The sequence below is a fragment of the Ambystoma mexicanum genome, chromosome 2q (genome assembly GCF_040938575.1).
Source record: "Ambystoma mexicanum isolate Mex_15411 chromosome 2q, UKY_AmexF1_1, whole genome shotgun sequence".
In the NCBI taxonomy this organism is placed as follows: Eukaryota; Metazoa; Chordata; class Amphibia; order Caudata; family Ambystomatidae; genus Ambystoma; species Ambystoma mexicanum.
In genome coordinates, this window is record NC_090924.1 from 763,644,376 (window position 1) to 763,665,393 (window position 21,018).

Below are 21,018 nucleotides of genomic sequence, written 5' to 3' on the forward strand. Positions count from 1 at the left end.
CAAGTGCCCTCTTGGCATACCTGGGAGGTGGTCCCAACAAACATGTGGGGAATTCCATAGGAGTTTATGCCTACACCTTTCCTCTTGCCAAAACCAAAAACTGAAAATGTAACAACTTTGTGTTTCGAGTTGTTTGTTGATCTACCAGATCTGCAGCTACCAGAGTTTTTGCTTAAGTGATGGCATCAGCGACCTGCTTTTTGCTTTATGGATGGAATGCCACCCTGGGAATCTTTCAAGTTCATGACTTGTGGTTCCATCAAATTCATGACTTGTGGATTGGGGCTTGCAAATCAATGTCCCTTGTGCGCACGTCCATTTTACTGCCCATTAAGACCTTCCTCCCCTTCCACAGACGGCAGCTACAGCAACAGACAAGCGGGAAAAGGTTCCCACTACTATGTAATATTACTAAAAACAAATGCAAATGAGCCATACAAAATCAGGCCTTTCCAGATGTTACCCACCTAGTAGGTACTATCAATGTGAGAGAGGGAAGGTTGAGCAGACATACTCAATTACTCCGAAAATGGGTAATACATTTCCCCAATATTGTACATCTTTTCATGCCACTCTGCTCTACCAGTGCTAGACCAGCTTGCCACACAACATAACCTGTCCCTATATGCCTCTTGGATGGGGCTGGGGAAGGTTTCAAAGGGGATTCTTTTCACATAATTTGAGACAGTAACACTCTTCATGTGTCCCCCTTGCCTACTTGCAAAAGAGATGCACAAATTGAAAACAGCCAAAATATCCATAACTCTGATGAGTGTCAGCAGGATTTGGTACTCCAAACTTCAAATCTGACAATGACTCTACCATTCGTCAGCAACCCCTTTATCTGAACGGGGCAGTGGAGGAGAGGAGTCTCTGAATCTTCAGCCATCCCCTCAATCGTTGTCATTATCTGTCGGTTTCTTGAGGAACCGATTTATGGTCAGTCGAACTGTTGGGGCAAACCCCCAGGTAGGTTCGACGTCTGCTAGGAGTTTGCAGACTCAGAACTCATATAAGACCCAACTCCTTCCCCCAAAAGGAACGGAAGGTCCAGACAGGCAGCAAGTGCAAACTGCGGTGTATTACAGCCAAACCCAACAGGGATCAGTACAAGGATCAATCGTGTCCTGGAACATCACAATGGTTTCTGGCTCTCAGGCCAGTTTTGTAGGCCTGTTAACGTCAAAGTGACGTCGCAATCTGGGACCTTTTCCAGCTAACCTATCTCACTCTGGGATAGGGTGTTGAATGGTAGTCCAACTATGGCAGACCCTGTATGTGTTAGTTTACTGGCTCTCCCATGTCAGATGTCCGGCCTGGACCATCCCCGAAAAATGATACTTCTACAATGTTGCAGTCTAAGGGTCTGACTATTGGTTCTTGCCCATTGCTTCACTCCCCTAGTGCACTAAACTGTGATTGGTTAGAGCTGACATTCCGCAGGCCTGGGATCCAAAGTGATTCTCCGCTCGTGGTGTACCTTCTCAAGGTAATATTAACAATTACGTGTCTGCATTATAACTTGTGTGTACCACCATCGACTATGCAAGTGCCTGTCAACTCTTGTCTCTTGATGTAACATCTTTGTTGCAAGCCTTTGTCTGACAGAGTGAGACTGCCTCTCCTTCCTAGCTGCTGGTTTCAGTTCATTATCGGCTCAGCTGGGTTACGTGTCCAGAGACCATGTTTTGGGCTTTTGCAGCTCTGAATTATTCTGAATTAAAAGGATTTATTTGCATTTAATGCTGCTGGTGTTGCTATTGTTCAGAGAATGGAATGTCATCTTACTGGCCTTGGCAGCGGTTCTTGTCCCCCACGTTTATTGCTATGCGCAGCCTGAATTTGCTCAGCGCAGCTCCTGTCAAGGGTCTGTGGCCTGTTGTCATTTTTCTAAGCCATGGCATGGCTTCTACCTGTTTGTATTATTCTATATCTTCCATATGTTAGCCGTACATGGCTCGGTCAGGTCCCATAGGTGCTCCTGCAGCTTCCATGAGGTTAATTGCATATATGCATCTAAAAGCTAGCTCAGGATCTCTTGCTTCTTGAGGTTTCTTGGGCACTGCGTTTACACTAATGGCAAAAATAATAAAGCAAAGGCAATATGTATATGTATTGGTCCTCTAACTTATAGCACTGTTCGCTTGTGTTCTTCATGTATTTGGGTGCTTGAGGATGTCCTGATGTGTGGATGGATCGTGTGCTTCGTGTCTAACACTACTATGTCATGGTGCCTCTAACGACGTTCGTTGCACAGCTTCTAGGTGCTCTAGTCAACACTGTCAATTGAGGTTTCCCTGGTTACAGCCAGCGGGTCTTCATCCACTCTAAGCAGCGTTTGCCCTGCTCCTGGGCTGTACGGCTGGCTAAGTGGGTACCTTTCGACGTACTTGTCAATCGGGGGGGAGGGGGAGCGCTGGGAATTGGTCCAAAATGGTATGGGCGATTGTGGTATCTTTGGTTCTTCTTCCATGCCGTGTGCCTTATGGGAGGGGGAAACAGGGGTGGAATTCGCCCATCCCTGTTCAGTCTCCCCTCTGGTCTGCTTGTCGACCACAGCTCTAAATGTCCAATTCTTTTCTCTGGACCTCCATATCTTTGTCATTCCACGGAGGTGTCCGTAATAGTTTGTGTGATTATCAAAGGACCAGTATATGTAACCGCAAACCCCTTCTTGGTTGCACCAAACCCACTTCCTTTCCTTCCTACGCTCTCAGATCAGGGGGGTTGTCCAGCTTTATTGTCCCTGCCGGAAATAGGTCACATTGGACAATCTTCTCTCTTAGTCTGTCTCTTTCTCTTACAATATCATCTGTTGTTCCTCCTATATTCACATCCATCAGTATTTGCATCCCAACTGCTTCCTCTGTTGTCTTCTTGCACCTTGAAATGCATATCTTGATCCCCATACTGATACTGCCCCTAGAATTAGTGCTCCTGCTATCACCTTCAGCACATCTGACAGCCCTGATGGCATCCATGACCATATATATGCCAGCCACCGCTTGTCTTTTCCTGTCCCGTGTGCTTCATCTTCCATCTTCGCATGTGTTTGTGCCAATTGTGATACTGCATCTGAGAGTCCCGTTATCTTCTTTGTTGGCTTGTATACATGTGCAACATGAACCCCCGACCCTTGCACAAACTCCTCCTTCCATATCCGTGAGGAGATCCAGAAAGTATCTATGCTGGAGCGCCACAAACCTGATTACTCTGAGCTCTTCTTTTATGGCATTGAATCCATTTACTGTCAAATCTATTCTTACCATCAGCTCCCAACAAGTGATCTGCAACCATTTGGCGTTTGTATATGTCTGTTTCCCTGGAATTCTGGATTTAGAGAACATTTGTGTTCTACTAAATAATCTGCGTCTGCTGGGACTTCGTCCAAGGCCGCTTCTGATTACTCTGAGAAGTAATTTCCCCTCTCTTTTCACCCTGCTCAGTCAGTTTCTTTTCTTCTCCTTCTTCTCCTTCTCTGTCTGGGCTGTTGGTGCTATCTTGACTGACCTCTTCTTCCTTCTACTGTTATCCATCCTTGGGAACTCGTCAAATCTTTGTTGGGTACCACCAACAAGTGCATACTGATGTGTACCAGGGAGAATACTCCTCCCCATTCAGGTGACAATTTCTCAGATGCTTTTGATCCACACACCCAGTAGTGATCCATCAGCACTGCTGTTCCTGCTCTCATTTCTGGAAGCTGTTCAATTGTTTTGCATCCAACATTCTCGCCAACTTCAACATCGCCACTGTTCTGGAAGCATAATGCTGGTGTCTTCAGGGGAATTATTGGCATGGGTCCAGTTTCATATTCCTTCAGGCACTTGTCATTTTCTTCTTGCACCTTGTTCACCGCTGACTGTGCTAAGGTCAGTGCTTTACTTCCTACTACTCCATCTTCCCAGCCGTCATTTGTGTATACCCACCCATAAATTATTATCTGTGGTCTTTCCCAGCACCCAGGCACTCCTATCGCCTTCACTCTTGTCCAGGGACATGGCAGCTCTTTCAGTGTGATAGTCTTTGTCTCTCCCTTCTCCGGTCCGTCAGTGATATACTGCAATCCTTCATCTAGCTGTAAAGCTCACCTGATTCTCGCAGAGGCGCCGGTCTTGACTGGGCGACTACCGTATCTTCAAAGGTGATGTGCAGCACCCGATTGGCTCTTTGGGCTGGACCTCTGTGCCCTGTATGCCTGACGTGCAGAGTAAGATGTCTGCAGATAGAAAATACGGGGTTAATGAACTGGGGTTATTGGGGTGTCCCTATCTCTTTCCTCTTCTCCTCTCCTGTAGACCCCCACAGGTTAACGGTCTCACCTTAGGTAAGTGAATGCCGAGCTCTCCATCTGCAACGGGGCAGGGTGCTGTAGCCAGTTTCTTCACTGGATAGGTAGCGCAGGCCTCTTGACTTCAGAGGACTGCTGTCCGTCGTTTACTGCACGAATGGTAAGTTTCGAGTAACTCAAATGTCTTTAAAGTCTTTAATAATGATGTTTCTTGTTTTGCAGGGTTCCGGCGATGGCGGATGACGGGCTGAAGTGAGTTGAAGATGGAGCCCGTGTGATGAATAGAAGCGCCTAGAAGCACGTAAGTAAGCGCTTGTTGCCAGCTTCACAAAGCGCTCTAACTGTCTTTTTATTTTGCAGGTACAAGTTCGGAGCAGCTGCAGGGTGCCGGGATACCCACTGGGTTAGATGTGGAAAGGAGTAATGGCACGTGAGTATTAAAGTTCCCCAATGTCTTTAAACGCACCTTGTTTTGTCTTTCAGATGCGAGATGCAGCGCCGACGGCCTCCGGAGCGTGCGAAGAGTTGGTAAGCTTTTGTCTTTCAGATGCCGGAATGCAGTGTGAAGACCTCCGGAGCGCACGAAGAGTAGGTAAGCCTTTGCCTTTCAGATGCCGGAATGCTAAGCTGTTCTTTCTTGTCTTTATAGGTGTTGCTGAAGACTGGATTCAGGATGGTAAGCCTTTTTCCTTAGGCCCAGGACCGGATGCAGAAGACACGATGAGCGTTCTGCTGCAGAGGGTGCAGAATAACACAAAGCAAGATTCATCCACCGGGTGTGGTTTAAATAGCCTCCTGTAGTGCTAAATAGCCTCCTGTAGTGCTTAGGTGTCTCCTTCCACAGCCAGGCCTAAGTAAGAAAAGAGTTCCTGGTAAAAAAAGAGTTCCTGCCTTCCAGAAGAGTTCCAGTGTTCTGAATCTAGGGAGTGGCTCCAGCCCCACCCAACAGGAAAAGTAGTTCCAAACAGAAGAGGATCAGAGGCTCAACTGGCAGGCAAGTAAGCAGCATGGTCTGCTGCAGGTAAGTCCACCCAAGCATTATGAGCCCGGCGCTTCCAGCGCTGGGACTGGGCATATTTATGAGCCTGGTGCCACTGGCGCCAGGCCTGGGTCCAAAAGGTCCCAATTGGGACTGGTTGGCACTCGGAACCTGGGTTATGGATCTGCTTCCAAGGGAGTTGGGAAAACCCTGACCTTTTGGAAGCAGAGATCATGACACTAGCTGCCTGTAATTGTTCATCATGGCTAGTGTCTTTATGCAATTATCTTCATAGGTGAAGGTCCACTTAGACATCCATCTCAGTGTTGCTGTCGTGTTTGAACCATTGCGAGATACATCAGGCAGTGTGCTCTTGCAGGTATTTCAGTTGCTATGAACGTTCTAGAAGCACTCATTTTGTAGAGGATTAAAGAGCAGAAATAACAGCTCTCCCTGGTGGTTTCCTTACCTACTTTATACATGTGTTTATATCACATGTTGTTGGTTACCCGTGTTATGCCAGCAAGATATGTATCAACTCCCTGCATGTCTGTGCCAACACTGCACTTACCTCTCCTTACCTTATCAGCAGTGTCTTGTCCACCTGACATGGTCGTTCCTCTTGCTTGGGTTTGGGTAATGTTAATAGAGGGTACAGTGGTAGAGCTTACCATTACATAGAGTTGTCACATAATTACACCCATTATGCCACTGGTAATCAGTAAATACACCAGGATAGCAATTGTCTTTATTGTGTCAGCCATGACCACTTACGCTGCTAGGTCCTTGTAGCTGATGAGATGATTAAGTTGCCCGCCTAAAGCTTGCAAGAAAGACGTTAGTGGATTAGTGTGTGTCAGTACTCTTAAGCTCTGTGAACTAAATAATCACTGATAGCAAAAATAAATATCTCTTCCCAAACTTTTCTTACTGAGGGCTCTCTCAACATGGGTAGGAATGAGAAAGCACTGTTCAAGTTGGGGAAATGCCAGGGCTAAGTATTCAATAAAAACAAGGAAGTATACTTCATGGGATCGTCACCTATACAGCCCTCTCTACTTTCACATAGACCTGCATGTGCGAAAGGGAACATAACATAAACAGTGTTTCAACCGTCAATTTCTACAAGTGTATCAGTTGGGACTTCTGCTGCTTGGGATCATCGGACCATAGGATGGCCTTGCCCTCCCTAACTGATTAATGTCGGCACTCACTTGTAGTTCATCAAGATCCTCAGCATTGGCCCGGTCTTTTACTGTAACTTTGTTGCCAGGTGAGGCCACTGCTTTGTAGGGCTTGACGTCCTGGATATGATTCTACACTGTTTTTCCAGCTACCCACACTGCTCTCTCTGCGATGGCCTCAACGATATGTGGTCCTGAGAATCATGGTGAATTCCAACACCTAAGAAAGTTCTTTAGGAGCACTAAGTCTCCCGCCTTTACTAAATGTTTGTTTTCAGTATCTGTCTCTGCGTTATCAGAATTTTGTTCTTCGTTGTCTTCAGGCCAGACCTGGGTCCGCTGTAATTGAAGAGAGATAAAGGAAGCACTAGAAACCAAGGCAGTGATATATGCATACATTTCTTGACCCAACACTGCACTATTCGCACAATCTTTCAATACCCTAGTAGGAAGAGCCAAGGGAAGATGCATGCGCCGCCTTGGCACAACCTCGTGGGGCCTTAAATGGTGGTCGGACCGTGGCTTGTTGCACAATTAGAAAAAAGTGCCAAGGGAAAGCGATGAAGCCAATTCTTTTTGGTGCTCTGGTGAGTTTTAGCAATGCACTTCTTTAGGAGTCCATTCAGGCGTTCACACACCGCCTTCGCAAGCGGGTGGTACGCACAGGCAAATTTGTGCTTGATGCCTACTAGGGCTTTGGTGTGCTGGAAAAGTTCAGTGAGCGCCATTGTCAGACTGCAGGACCTCACACACGCCCAACCTTGGGAAAACGTCCAAAACTAGTAATGTAGCTGCTCTGAGACCATCTGCCTGGGTCCATGGCCCAGCCTCTATCCATCTTGAGAATGGGCACACAACCACTATCATAGCGCTTTGGTGTAAGGCGCTTAATAAATCAATAAATACAAAAAAATGTAGCGGTATCCTTGACACACTTGGATCATGTCCACGTAATCCACGTGAAGATGCAGAAATGGTCCTATGGGTCTTGGGATGGCTCCTCTCACAACTCTCAAGGTGTGTCCTGCTGTGAACTTCAGCAGGTCCGGCATGAGCTAATAAAATCAGCTACATGTTAGCAATGACCTCCTTCCCTGTATGTATGGTATAGTGCAATTGTGCCAATGCTGGTTTCAATAATGTCAGTGGCAGGACCACTTTCCCTGTGTTTTGTTGCCATAAGGCATCTGTTGGAGACATGGAGCATCCTCTCTTGAGCCATAGTTACCAATCCTCCTGTGGTGCAGCTGCCTGCAACTCCATAATCTGTGTTTTCGGTAGGGCATTGTACCCTTCACTCATTACCATGTTTCTCACTCACACTGAGCCTTTGATTTCTCGTCTAGCTCCCAGAGTTGCCCAAAATACGCTGCGCACTTTGCGTCATAGTAGGCTGGCTCGTTTCATCTCCAGATAGGGTCCTCCCCCTTTGTGTGGGCCTGTTCACTATTGCCACCTCCTGTGGGTATGTGACTACTTCGATCAATTTGCCTAACTGGAGCGCATGCTCACTAGGGTCCCATCTGCCCTTCTGAACCATATCCTGAGCCACTGCGCTAGTCCTGAGTGCACTGTTGATGTGACATAAGCGCTGTCAGAATATATTGTCAGATGCTTCTCTATGCTGTGTTCCAGTATTAAAATGAGAGCCACACGTTCACTAGTCTTGCGCTCAACAGCCACCTCACTTGTCCCGTCCTCCTTCAGCCTTACTACTGCTGTTCCAGTCCTCCGTATCCCATAAATAGTGGATGAACCCTCGATATACAGCACATCTCCCCCCTCAAGTTTGTCCTCCTCTAATTTATGTGTGTCTGTTATATTCTTTTAGTGCAGTCGTGTGCATATTCTCCTGGATGGTGGACGTCTGCTAGAAATAGAACTGGGTTAACTATCTTGCATCTTACTATCTTCAGTCCAACATTTGATAGTATCACTTCATACCCTGAGGCTCTTTTGGTAGTTAAGGTGCTCTTTGGTTTGTGTAATATGGCAAAGAGGGCGTGCTCCATGTACAGTGTGGTGGTGCACCCCATTGTTATTGCTGATGACTTGTCCACTGCGAATGCTGCTGCAGCCAATGCTTGTTCGCATATCAATGTCCTCTCATTACTGGGTCAAACAGTCCACTGTACTAAGAAATTGGCTTATGGCCCATACTTGTCTTCTGCATCAGTACTGCCTTCATCACCACACCATTAGTGTGGGGAAACAGGAAGAATTCCTTTTTGTAGTCTGGGGTCCCTAACACTGGAGCTGTACATATTGCCTGTTTCAGTTCTTCAAAGTTGTCAGTCATTTCTGTAGTCCATGTCAGTGTCTTTGTCCCCCTCTGTGCTGTAGTCGTAAACCCATGCTCTGCAGTAATTGCACAATCCCAAAAACCGCTGCATTTCTCTCACTGTCTTGGGATGGGGTGTACTGTGCTCTCTTTGGGGCGATGTATCGACCGTCTTTAGATATCATCTGTCCAATGTATAGTACCTCCTCCTGACAGCACTGGAGTTTGGCCTTGTCCACCTTGTAACTCTTGTCTGCTAACACTGTCAGCATGCGCACTGAGTCTTTCCTGCACTGGTCCTCTGTCTTGCTACAGATCAGAACGTCATCCACATACTGCAAAACTGTGCTCTCTGTCTCTGTTGCATAGATCAGTCTGGATCACTCTGTTAAAGATGGAAGATGACTCGCAGTACCCTTGTGGCAAACGAGTATGTTTCCACTTCTCGTTTCCAGTACATAAAACTGGTGAAATCCTGTGAGTCTGGATTTAAGGGCACTGAAAAGAATGCATTTTTTAGGTCAATGACTGTGAAGCAGGGGGCTTCTGCTGGAATGCCTCACAAAATGGTCACAGGATTTGCTGCTACTGGATACTCTGCTTCTATAGTGTGCTTCAGATGTCTCCAATCCTGGATAAAACGCCATGAACCCCCTTTGGCCTTGCGCGCAGTGTACACTTCTGTATTGCATGGAGATTTTGATGGTACCAGAATGCCTCTTTCAATAAGGGTGTCGATTGTCTCATAAATGCCCTCATCTGCCTCTGCTTTACTCTTGGTAGAATGGTTCCTGGTTTCAGTTTGATTTTCACTCCCCCTATGCTCTTTATGCAGCCCACGTCATAAGTACTCATGGTCCACAAGCTGTCCGGTACCTTGGCCATGTCTTCCTCAAAGAATGAGGGCGGCGCCTCCAGCGCCATCACCATTCTTTGTGGTACTTCCCTGTAATGGATCTGAAACCAAAAGGTCACGCTCATTTCAAACACCATCTCCAGTCCCAATCTTTCTTCCCTGAATAACCCATCGTCTGTCACTGTTGTTAGTTTGCACCCTTCTTCAAGTGCATTATTGTTATCTCCATGCCCTACCTTTGTCATCTATGGCATGCACTGTAATCCAATCCTCTCGTTCCAATACAGACTCCATCTCAATAGACACTATTGTTCCCTCTGGCTCGTCCAATGATGTCTCTGGCCTGAACAAGTGTTCGTTGGGTACTCGCTATACTGTTCCTGCGATCCCTGGCATCATACAATGGCAATGTCTGTCCTATATTGAAACATCTCAGGGTCCACAGGCCCCTCTTCTGTACTGTTCTCCCACAATAGGCCTGAACGATCTGCCTTACATTCAACATGCGTATACCCGGTGTCGAGCATATTATGCCCTTGTCTGTGAATTAAATGGTCATGTTTAGTCTGCTCATGATGTCACGTCCAAAAATGTTTACAGGTGTCTGTCGAGAGTAGAGTAAGGGTACTAATAAGTTGTGATCTCCAATAGATAGGTAGATGTTATCAGTAAAAGGAACCACTTCCCGAGCCCCAGAGAATTCTTGAGTTTTCATGGCATAGCTTTATAACGCAAACACCCCTTTCCGAATGCATGACATAGTTGGCCCAATGGCCATAAGAAAGGAAAAGGTATTGTCACCTATCACCACCCCTTGCGAGGTTCCTCCTCAGAGTTGCGTGTGATCGACAGGATGGGACACATCAAGTTCATCTCTGGGCTGTCCTATTGAGGATACATAGATAGTCCGCTTCCTGTGAAGGGGTTGTTCCCCACCATGGTGACCTCGCCCACCTGGCATACCGGTACTGTCACCACTGTGTCCATGCGTTCCCCCGTGTCTTCATCCAGTACTTGTGCCAGCTGGTGTGTGCTTCCCCTGATTTGTGATGCTTGCAAATACTGTGGTAATGGTGCTGCCATCTGTGATGCCTGTGTCATTGTTGTGCTGGTGGCATCTGCTGGTATGTTCCCTGTACCTGGCCCTGTGGTTGTATATTTGGTGTGTAATAATCATCCTGTCCCCCTTGGTACTGCTGCTCCTGCCCTCCCAATTTTGCTGTACCGCTCTAATTCGGAATGCTCGTGAGATATGTACTAGCTGTCCACAAGTCCAGCATTGTGGTGGCTCCCTCCCCTGTCCTGGGAAGCCCCCTGGCAAGTCTCCTGGTCCTTGCTGCATCTGTTGTCCGTAGCCACAAACCCCCCCTTGATTGTGATGCATCTGTGGCCTCTTGAATGTATTGAACAGGGTCCTCACCTTCCCTCGTCTTGCGTGACATAATTGCCCCAATGTCTGACGTGTCTGGGTATTGTGTTCTTAGTGCCTGCCACACGGCTGCCCAGCAGTTTGAAAATGATGCTCCATCGTGAGCTGTTATGTATCGTCAACCCTGGGAACCCCACCCTTTTCCAAACATCATCAGCTGCGTCACCTAGTATTGATACCAATAATCACTAAGTCACCCACTGCCAACCTATGACCAGCTGTCAGTTTCTCCATTTCCCAGCACCCGCGCTCTTTGATGGTAGCTTGCATTTCACGTTCTCCTTGTCTGTGTGCTTCCAAGGAACATACTGTGGCCTTGTCCCTCCTCTTTCTAGTAAGTGCATCTGTGAGTATGCTGCCCTCTCCTCTGGTGTCCTTCGGTATTGTCTGATTTGTATTGTCCCTCTCTCGTCTTCAATGTCAGTGCATAGGTATACTGGTTCTAGACTGGGGACTCATTTGTTTTCATCATAAGCTCCAGACAGCAGCCCTCTTGAGCAAGCTATTGCCGTTTCCTCCCTCCTTCGCCCTTTGCCCTGGGAGATCTCCAAGTCTATTGACATAGGTGTTGTGTGATGCACCTGTCGTTCGCCTGCTGTGCTTGCCCCTCCTTCTCTCCATTTGCGGGACCGGCATTCCCATGATGCCCCTTCATCTGTCCCCGTGGAGTGGGGTGTATCCTGCTCACACCTCTTGTCACTACTGTGTCTGTCATTGTCAGATCCTGTGTCCATGTTACCGCAAAAGTCATTTGCAAAGCTCAATCTCCTCGATGTCAGATCTGTGTTGGGTTTCATGCTCAGATCAATGTCCGTCCACTAAATTGTATTTGCTTCCTCCTGCGCAAGCCCCTAGGCCTGTCCCACTGCCTGCTGTTGCGCTCCTGCCTCGGGAATTGGTACTATCTGGCTCTACTCGGCCTTTCTTCCTCACTCTTGTTTCTTTCCCAATCTATAACTTGCGTTTTTACCGCTCTTATGACCCGCTCCTCTTACAGTTTCCCGCCATGTTTGTTCAGTCATGGTTGAAAAGTATTTATCAAAAATGACTGAATCTGCAACATACACGTGTTGTGCATCATGTGGCTATTGAGGGAATTTATACTGATTTTCAAACGTAATCCCCTGCTTTGTGTGGTCTAAGTGAAATATATGGAAACTGCTTGGAATTCAGGACTATCGGTTTGAAAAGGCAATGCAGTGTTCCCAGAAAGTGTATTTGGGCCACGGGATGGGCTCACGCTTGACAAGTAAAAAGGCATTGTAACATCGCACATAACACACATGGGACCCCATTTCATGGATATCCTCAACATCATCAAACACATCAAATAATAACATTTTGCGCAAATGTCTGGCGCCTAGTTCTTAACAGTTCTCTGTATGTTCTGGACACAGTGGTTACTGGGTGCGAACAGCCTGGATTCATCAATCACAGAAAAGGTGTGAACTTGCAGTTGTTTGGCTGGGCCATTAAATGTCTTAAATAATGGCCTCCACACATGACTCGTGGTTGGAGGAAACATTTGTATTGAGGCTGGAATTCCTGGCTCTTGGAGCTCTATTTTCGCTAACACGTGTAAAGAACTTAAAGGCTTTAGAACAACTTCTTTGCTTGCAGGTGGAGTGGAACCCTTGCTCAAGAAATGCCCGGAAGTCAGTGGATGAAAAACAATGTGAGGCTCAACCACAGTAGGAGGAAATATACTGCCAGCATTTTATAACACTGTTTCAGAAAGTCTGTCCAAAACAATTTTTTCATTACTTTAGCAACTAGAAAGGCTTTCTGTTTCCAAATTGGCAGACCTGCATTACTTCCCTGAATGGTGGCGTTGAACGCCAATCATCATCATTTGTCGGATCTTCATCTTCAGCGGACTCCTCACCTGGAAGGGGAAGATTGAATAGAAACATTGCGGTAACCATCTAGAGCGGGTTTCAGGTGATCCTCTGAAACTTGCTTGGTACCTCTCTTGGGTGGTATTGCGGGCAGGACAGCAGTTCTGGAACCTTTCACTCTGATTACTTGCACTGCTGGTCTGTAAAACGGGCCAAATGAAGTCCTATCATGGATCTTCTCCAGGACCCAATCTCCTGCATTGAGAGTGTTCTCAAGACAGCCTCAGCAGCTTCCACCAAGATGGATTCCCTCAGCAGCGTTGTCGCCAGCAGTTTGTCCTGCCTAGAGAGGGGGATGGGGAGAGTGTGCAGATCAGGCATAAACATCTTTCTCCCAAACAAGAGTTCAAATGGAGTCTTAACGTTGCATAGAGACTGGCGTGGCAAAATATTTAGACTCCTGATTTCTAAAGGCATGTGATCCACCCGGTTACCCCCCAGTGAAAGGATGCACTTAGTCAGGCACACTTTTATGGAGTGGTTCTTCTCTCTTTCCACAATTCCGTTCATTTCCGGACAGAAAGGATGCAAATAGTGCAGCTCTGTTGCCCACACCTCCAATGCCTTTTTCAGGGCCCGCGCTGCAAAAGCTGGACCATTATCAGCATGCCACGTTTGAGTTGCTGTTATGGCTACTACACCTCAGCGTGCCTGTATGACTTGATTTGCAATCTGCTCTCTTTTGAGGAATCATCCAGGTGAACCTAGTGCAAGAATCCACTATTACTAAAATATACTTGTACTTATTTATTGCTGGCAGTGGGCCTATATGATCCTGATATTGAATCTCAAAAGGCGAGGTTGCCTTTCTTAAAGGAGCCTCTTTAGGTTTTTTGCTGTGGTCCACAGTTGTCTTCAGACATGTGTCACAGTTTGATATGTATATTTTAACCTGTTCCCTTAGCCCTGGCCACCAATACCGGTCAAGGAGAAGCTGTGCAGTTGCACTAACCCCAAAATGAGTAGATGCAAGACCAGCATGTGTGGCTCCAATCAGCCTTTCCCTGTCTGCTCTATTAGGCATTAATCTTTGGATAGGATCCCCTGGTTTCATAGGAATTGTGATTACTGCTTTATTATTCTCAATTTCATAAATGTTATTACTTGGGAAACCTTTCGGCCTAGGTACGATACCTAAACAAGCCTCTTTTATTTCCTCATCCATTGCAGTTGCTGAGTGAGTTATGGCAGCGATTGTTTTTCTCACTGTTTGCTCTTTGGCATATTTATCTGCCAATGCATTGGCAATGCTATGAATGTGTCCTTTAATGTGAGCTCTTGTTTGCATCACCCATAGCAAAGGATAAGTCTGTTTAAGGTCCCAAACTTGTTTCCAGAACTGCCTGGAAGTAATAGTTTTATGCCTAATGTCGCTAAAGTCATTTTGAATCCACCAATGCAAATCAGTGTTGTAAGCCCTGACAATGTAATCTGAATCTGAGACTACTAGTCTGGGCTTCCCCGAGTCTGCTTGGTGCAATGCAAGCAGCAATCCATGCAATTCAGCAGTCTGGGCAGACATGTCTCCCAGGCGCTTGGTTGCAATATCAGTGTGTGCAAAAGCTTCATCATGTATAAAATGTCCTACCAGTGCTGCACATGCAGCAGCATATTTGGAACGTTTCCCCATCGCTGGTATTGCTGAACCATCACAGTAAATTATTTGGAACAAATCAAACAATGGCATGTCAGGCCGTGAGGTGTCTGGCTCTGTGTTCATTGTCCAAGTCAATCCACTCATTCTTTGTGTTTCTGCCGTATAATGATACTTTACATCTGGAGCATGTTGAGATGCTGACCATTGAATCCATCTAGTATTTAATGTCTTTGCATTGGGCACGCTAGCTTGTGTGGCAGCCTCAAGTTGAGCTAAAGGTGTATTTATGTGTATAGTTCGATTTGCTGCCAATGGCCTCTCCTTCTGAATGATCATCTGAACTGAAGCCAGAATGTTCTCCTTGGCTGAGATTTATGTGCAATTGGTTTAGTCTCCCCTAGATTGCATACTGTGTATGTGAACGCATTATCTCCCACCAACAGGTTTATCTCAAAGTTTGTCTGTGTCTCTGTCTTGCAAAGGCACAGTTTGAGTCATTAAAGAATATACATGGTGCAGAATGTGAGTGTGTTCTGGCAGCCAGTGAGCTGCTTTGAAATTTGGTTTACTCAAAGCATTCAATGGCTTCACTAGCTCAGCAAAATTAGACACATGAGATCTGCCAAAATTCAAAAGCCCTAACATCGCCTGCAATCGCCTAAGTGTGTTAGGCGGCCATATCCTGGCACACTTCTCAAGAAAATCTGCTGACAAGCCTCTGCCCTCACCTGAAAGAGTGAATCCTAAGAAGGTGACCTCACGATGAGCTATTCTTGATTTCTTGAAGTTTTTCAGGTACCCCTTTGCAGCCAATATGTGAATTACTACGTTTACTTCTCTACTTGTTCACTGAGATTCTCATGGGTGATGTAAGTATCATCTACATATTGCCAACAATTGGGAATGTCTGCGAGCAAACTCCTATATTTTACCTGAGAATGTGCTAAGTGAATTTTTATACCACTGCATTATTCTAGTGAATTGGAAATGCGTTCCCTTAAAAGTTAATGCAGTGTATTTCTGCCTTTCTACACTTTAAGGTTGTGTGAAATACCCATTGCCTGGATCAAGGTTTGTTTTATATTTGCATCTGTGTAAATTGGCTAGAAGTCCAGAACTGTGTTGATTTTGGACTGCCTCTGTTTTACAATGTGCATTCAAAATTCTACAATCCACAATAAAATGATAAGTGCCATCAGTTTTTAAAACGGGGCACACTGGACTGTTATGTGGGCTTGCTTACTTTATAATTTCCCCATGGTCCATTAGTTAGTCCACTATTGTTTGCATGTGGGCAACTGCTTGTGGCTTAACTGGATACTGCCTCTGGGGTGGGGGTGGTTTCAGTACTGGAATTACATGTGCTGGACATTCTCAATCATGTCCTACATGATTTTTAAACAGCTGCACTGCTGCCAGCGCTGCCCAGTCCCTTGCATATTTTTGCACTAGTTCCCCACTCACTTCTTTTCAAAAGGCATGCCTCACTATCTCTTCACATATCAGTACTTCTCACATTCATGGTGGCCAATCCTGAACTGCTAAAAGTCCTTTATATTGGATGTGTAACTGTGTCAAAACAGTGCTTAAGTCTCTTTGGGATGTTCACCTTCCAGCTGAATGGTTACAAAATACACTTCATTATTTGTTAATGTCTGCCCAGTGGGTGTAGTTATTTGTGCATTTCTGTGTGCTCCAACACTGCCCTGAAATATCAGACCCAGAGTCTAACAGGACCCCGATCCAATCAGTGTGTCGCTTAGTCTTGGGAATGATTCAATGAATGTGTGGACTCTGCATTACCTGGTTTTCCTATGTAGGTCCAGTACACCGCATTTTATGTGGAAGTAGTGGGGGTTGGCAGGGGGGTTACTTAGTAGCCCCTTTTCCTACTTACGCATGTAACATTTTTGTTACTCTTCCTACAATTAATGGCTGGTGTCAATGGTTTACTTTTTACTACCATAGTGTGTTTTTTACTGCGAGCTGCGTTTGCAGCCACGGTAAGGCACCCATGGGCGCCCATTTTGTCAAAATGGCCACAGTCTTCTTTTTTTGCCTTTTCTTGTCAGGAAGGTCCTTCTTGAGATTTACTCTGCGTGCCAAACCAGGTTTGGTCCCTTTGTTCATTTTGTCTTTGGCGGGCTACACGAGTTCACACTACATCCTGTGTTACAACTACGCTGATGACACTCAACTAATACTAAAACTCTTAAACTCAAAACCCAACCGCCGACCTGAGCTTGCCTCCTGACTCCTCAACATGGAGCTCTGGATGACCCAAAGCCACCTCTTGTTAAACCCCTCCAAAACTGAAATCATGGTATGTGGCAACTCCGAACTTCTTCCACACCCACTATCCTGGCCATCTGCCATGGGCAACTCACCGACTCCCTCTAACTCAGTAAAAAACCTTGGATGCACCCTTGTCTCTGACCTAACACTCTTGCACCAAGTCAACAACGTCTCAAAGTCCTGCCACTACCACCTTAAAATACTTAGGTGCATCTTTCCATATCTCTCCTTTACCAACAGACTCTCCGCGGTCCAATCAATTGTTATATCAAGACTGGACTACGCTAACCCCCTCTACCTTGGAGTCCATGCTTACCAACTGAATAAACTTCAAAGAGCACAAAACGCCATTGCCAAACTGCTACTAGCGCTCGGCCCGAGAGACCACATCTCCCCAGTCCTTAAAACTCTGCAGTGGCTTCCAGTGGCCCGAAGGATGACTTTCAAAACCTTATACATGTCTCATCGAGCATTGCATAAAACCGGGCCGCAATATCTTCAAGCTAAAACCCTATCACCCTCCACATACTCTTAAGATCAAGCTCAGCCGGCCTCCTAGTCATACCTAAAACAAACTCAGTCAGGTTAGGCGGATCATCATTCTCAGCCTTGGCACCCACGCTGTGGAACGCACCCCCACCCCACATCCGCCTTACTGAAGATCTAATATCTTTCCCCAAACTACTGAAAACTTGGCTCTTCCCCTAAAACCAACCCGTACTCAAACTAACTCAAACTGAATAACAGCATCTCAATGACACCAACCCAACAAAATACTAGATCTTGAATAACAATAGTACAAATAACAATACATCAAGATCCATGCGAGAAATCGACAACTAATAACCGCTAATGTAAATTAAAAGGACAAACGGAATAGAACGAGTAAAGTAGATCAAAAGCAGTGAAGTGGATGAAAAAAATAAATTGTACGAAAACAGTAATGAGGTTTAAATTAATGAAATGGATGTAATGAGTGCAATGGACAAAATGAACACAATGGGCGAAATGCATAAAAAGAAGAGGATGGAAAGATGAATACAAGAGACTAATGAGTACACTGACAGATGACCGACTGTATGAGTGCATGGCATAAATGGAAAGTATAGAATAGACTTTTCAAGTACATGAGACGAGTGTAGTGTATGAAACAGAGCACGGAACGGATCCAGCGCGTATGACAAGTGTCATGACCTGAAATTGATAATGCATGATGAAGGAACGAAGTGAATGGAGCGGATGAAATCGTTAGAATGGATGAAGCACGTGGAGCGGATGAGTGTGTGAAGCGGATGAGTGTAGAACGCAGGAGTGCATAGAGCAGATGAATGTGCAGAGGGGATGTGTGTAGAGCAGAGGAGTGTAGAGCGGAGGAGTGTGTAGAGCGGGATAGGGCATAAAGCGGACAAGTGCCTTGAGCGGACGAGTGCCTGTGAAGTATGTGGATGGAACGGGTGAAGTATGTGGATGGAACGCATAAAACAACTTAGAAATACACTTAGCGGATCAGAGTGCATGGAACGGATTCAAATGCGTGGAACGGACTGGAGTGCGTGGAGCGGACTGGAGTGCATAGAATTGCGCGACTTACATGGAATGGTTTGGAATGCGTGTAACCCATCAGATCACATCACCACGCTTACTCTCTTCTTTACACCACCATTCGGTATAGCTATTCTCATACCAACATCTGCCTCATACTCCCCATCACTCTAACTAAACACTGCTGGTTACACCCTCCCCCCCCAGCCAGGCGTTTTCCTCAGGCCTAACGCAGCCACAATCGGTCTGGATAAATCCTGCCAGAACAAACACATATTCTTGATCTCTCAACTACCACACCTACTGCTAAGAAGCAGCTATTACACAAATGACACACCAGCTGCACACATATCCAGTGCTCACACGCACCTTTGACTCTTTACTCTTACCACTGACTTGAACTTCGGTTCCCAAGGGCGTTCAACCTACCAGCGCCTTCAGACCATACCAATGGTACATAAGGCGCTATATAAATGCAAAGTAACATAACATAACATAACTTGTAGGGCTGCCGTGTGTTTTTTCTCAACTTTCACTTCCTTCCCCTCAGTTTTATAACTGGCTGGTGTTCTTACCTGTGAGGGAGGAGATGAACCCTCATCAGTGCCATACTTGTGGACTTCATGTTTTTTCTGTCTCTGAAATCATAGTCAGTTGGTCTAAAATGGGACTGCCCCCTAGGCTTGCCCCAAGATTGTCCACCCCTGTGAGTGCTTTGCCACTGCAGGGTATCCCTATCTCCTGTAGCTTTTGAATTCTTTGGCTCACGCTCTGGGTATTTTTCTTCCTCTATTGGTGAAAGCTGTCATCTGTCTGGTTTATCACCCTTTTTTCCTTGAAACGATCCCTATCCGCTCGAGGGTCTCCCTTTGTGGTGCGTCTCCTTGTATGATTTAGCATCTTTGTTAGATTTCTTCTGCGTCTCTGCAGGTCTCCTGCCTAAGTGATCCGTGCCGAGCGATTGATAAGTGGTTGTGACTATGTCCCCAAATTGCTCACTTCTTTCTTGCTCATTTAATTTGGACAATTTTCTATGACCTCTAACCTTGCAGGCGTCCTTTCAACAAGGCTAGAATTATGCTCTCAACCATTTGATAATTAATAGATGCTATGGACAGGCCTAACTTCTTGGTGGCAGCAGCACCCTGTGTTCCCATAATGTCTGCTAATATTAATGATAGCAATGTGATCAATGGCATGCCTATCTGTAAATAAAGCCATCTATAAATTGAGATCCAGGTGTCACAGCTCGCTAAAGGCGGTGTGCAGCCAGAGGGAAGGAACATGGCTAGTGCCCTGTGCCTATGCTGTGGTGTAACCTGGGGATAGGCGGCTTGAAGCTGTCCTAGCTTCTCTGAATACCACTTTGGTATGTCTTCATTTCTGGAAGAGCAAGGCCCTGATATAATTCTGAATGTCTGTAGTTGCACCCCTCCTGCTTTTATCTGTCCTTATGGCTGCTGAGCAGGCACCACGCCTTGGTGCGCGGCATATTGCAAAGCAATGTTAACACACAGTGTCAAAATGTGTGGCTAGCAAATGATGGTCTGTTTGTAAGAAGGGGCCTCTACGGTTTGGATGAAACCAGGATAAGAACTCTAGTGATAGGTTGGATGTGGCTAACGGCCTATGTTTAGCATTTGTCTGTGGATAAACTATATTACCTCCAAACCAGTTCACATGATTTATATGTGTTAAAGCCACTTCAGGAAACTGGTAAGGGCGATATTGGATGGTGTTTAAATCTCTCCTTATGAGGAGAGTTGCATACACATTATTTGTCTTGCTAGCTGGGGTTTTTAAGTAAGTAAAGAGCGATTCGTCTGGCAACCCACCCAGCTGGGCTATTGCTCCCGTGAAGTTGGTATTAACTGCCTGACAGTGAGATGCCCTAAGCCACTCAAACAGCGCCACTCTACAATGGATGGGAATGTTGATCTCCTGATGAACCATCTTCTGTACCCACCTAACCTCTTCTGTTTTTTTTTAAAAAAAAGCTTTTTAGAAAACATATTCGAATGGATTGTGTCCTCCCACATATTCCTCATCTTAGATATATCCTTACCTTCAGCTTTGCTGCTTCGGAAAAAAAAGTTCTCTCTCTTTCTCCACCAGAGGGCGCTCCCCTTGAGGCCGCGGCGTCGATGTCCCTCGGCGGCACCGGTCGAGCACCAACGTCATCCGCTGTGTAAATGCCTCAAGCACGCCCGTTGGCTTCAGTTCTGTTTTTCCGTTAGCTTCGATTTGGATCGTTACAAACGCCACTTCAGTTTTTCGTGAAGAAATATGTCGTCTTCATCGTACCCTTCCACACCGAAGACAGGATTTAAAAAATGTATAAAATGTGGAAAGAAAATGTCTTTAACAGATCCACACAAAAATTACCTCTGGTTCCTCGGTTCCGACCACCGAATTGAAGACTGCGGTTCGTGCCAGTCGATGACCCATAAGGCCTTAAAAGAACGCAGAGATAAACTGGCGATGGGGCAGAGTTCATCGAAGTAGTCTTCGAAGGGGAGGAAAGACTCGACCAAGTCTTCAGTGAAGCATAAAACATATAGATCGAGGAGCAGATCCGGGAAGTCGTCTTCGTCCTCCAAAAAAACAAGGAAAATACGGCACCGATCTCCCTCTTCCTCTTCTTTCTCGACGTCATCTGAGGAAGT

The 21,018-nt window shown here is 46.0% G+C and overlaps 1 protein-coding gene across 1 annotated transcript in view; it reads left to right on the forward strand.

Moving 5' to 3' along the window:
* The window catches only part of ZMYND11 (zinc finger MYND-type containing 11), a 1,608,641-nt gene that overhangs the window by 439,465 nt on the left and 1,148,158 nt on the right, over positions 1-21,018 (forward strand). The window lies entirely within an intron of this gene.